The following is a 2,218-nucleotide window of genomic DNA, read 5'->3' as shown; positions in this document are numbered from 1 at the left end:
CCAGGGAATAAGTAGTATCTATTCTGGGTGTTTTTCCTTCTGACCTCCTCTCTTCCTCCCAGACTTGCTTGGTTGTTTTTTAAAGCACTATGTAATACATTCATTTATCGGGTTTTGTCTTCAGATTTTTTTTTTTTTTTTGAGACAGAGTCTTGTTCTGTTTCCCAGGCTGGAGTGCAGTGGTATGATCATAGCTCACTGTTCACTACAGCCTTGACCTCCTAGGCTCAAGTAATCTTCCCGCCTCGGCTCCTCAAAGTGCTGGGACTGTGCCCAGCTGGTTTGGCAATTCTTTCTGTGAAACCTTCTCTGTCAACCTCCGTTCTTCCAGCATCCTGGCTCACTTCTCCCCTCTCCCTCCCTGAACACACCCACCCCCCACCTACACCCAAGCCCAATGCACATTCTATGGCAATTATTTCTCTACCTGCCTGCCTGCCTGCCCTATGGTCATGCACAATTCAAGGGTAAAAGCCTCTCTTCTTCATTCTGTATTCCAAGTCCCTAATGCACAATCTGGCATTCAGTACATGCTCAACAAATGTTTGTTGAATAAATGAAGATGAAACTTTCCATATCCCTCAGGCATTTTATTTTATTTTTGAGACAGGGGTCTCGCTCTGTTGCCCAGGCTGGTCTTGAACTCCTGGCCACAGGGGATCCTCCTGCCTCAGTCGAAGTCTATTTTAAAAATAATAATAAAGGCTGGGCATGGTGGCTCATGCCTGTAATCCCAGCACTTTGGGAGGCTGAGGGGGACAGATCACTTGAGGTCAGGAGTTTGAGACCAGCCTGGCCAACACGGTGAAACCCCATCTCTATTAAAAATACAAAAAAAAAAAAAATTAGATGGGCATAGTGGCGCATGGCTATAATCCCAGCTACTCTGGAGGCCGAGGCAGGAGGATCGCTTGAACCCAGGAGGCGGAGGTTGCGGTGAGCTGAAATTGCGCCACTGCACTCCAGCCTGGAGGACAGAGTGAGAGACTGTCTTAAAAAAATGAAAAAAATAAAAATAGAAATTTCTGTACAGTGTAAGCAGAAAAGCCAACGACGGCTTTAACATACAAGTACCATATGGCACAGAGAGTCCCTTGACTAGGCGGTAGAGGAAGAAGGATTTGAACCTGGATTTCCGACTGTACAGCCTTTGCCCTAAATCCACCTGCTGTGCTGCAGCTCTCTCTGTATTCTTTTGCTTTGGGAATGATACATGTACATAACACCCCAAGTGCAGGGGTTACTCGGTGAAAACAGTCGTTATTTTTCAACAGGGAGAGAGGGTGAGAGCATATGATGCATCTTTCAGTCTGTGGCATTTTCAGAGACAGCAATGAAGATCCTGAGTTTCCTTTCAATGTTGTTTCCCTTTCTCCCCTATCCCCATTTCTTTCTTTTTCTCTTTTCTGAGACAGTCTTTTTTTTTGTTTGTTTGTTTGTTTTTTTTTTTGAGACGGAGTCTCGCTCTGTCGCCCAGGCTGGAGTGCAGTGGCCGGATCTCAGCTCACTGCAAACTCCGCCTCCCAGGTTTACGCCATTCTCCTGCCTCAGCCTCCCGAGTAGCTGGGACTACAGACGACCGCCACCTCGCCTGGCTAATTTTTTGTATTTTTTAGTAGAGACGGGGTTTCACCGGGTTAGCCAGGATGGTCTCGATCTCCTTACCTCTGAGACAGAGTCTTGCTCTGTTGCCCAGGCCGGAGTGCAGTGGTACAATCTCGGCTCACTGCAACCTCCGTCTCCTGGGTTCAAGCACTTCTCCTGCCTCAGCCATCTGAGTAGCTGGGATTACAGGTGTATGCCACCACCCTGGCTAATTTTTGTATTTTTAGTAGAGACAAGCCTTTGCCATGTTGGGCAGGCTGGTCTCGAACTCCTGACCTCAGGTTATCCGCCCGCCTCTCAAAGTGCTGAGATTACAGGTGTAAGCCACCATGCCCAGCCCTGCCTCCCATTTCTGATTCCTCCTCGTCTAATAATTACCAGGGACACAGACTCATTTCTGAATCTAAAGCCCAAGATGCCACGTGATCCTGGTTTGTCCAGCCTGACAGACTGCTGCTGTCCTGGCTGGCTTTGACCCCTGGGGAGATGGCCCAACCTAGCACCTTAGGTCCTCTCTTCCTTGGCAAGGGGAGGGTGGACAACTGACTGACAGGCGAGCTGCCCCTTGGATAACAAGAACAGCAGCTGGAATTCAGAGGTCCCTGCCTGATCT

Source organism: Colobus angolensis, unplaced genomic scaffold (assembly GCF_000951035.1).
Source record: "Colobus angolensis palliatus isolate OR3802 unplaced genomic scaffold, Cang.pa_1.0 Scaffold22, whole genome shotgun sequence".
In the NCBI taxonomy this organism is placed as follows: Eukaryota; Metazoa; Chordata; class Mammalia; order Primates; family Cercopithecidae; genus Colobus; species Colobus angolensis.
Note: the sequence above shows the minus strand (reverse complement) of the source record.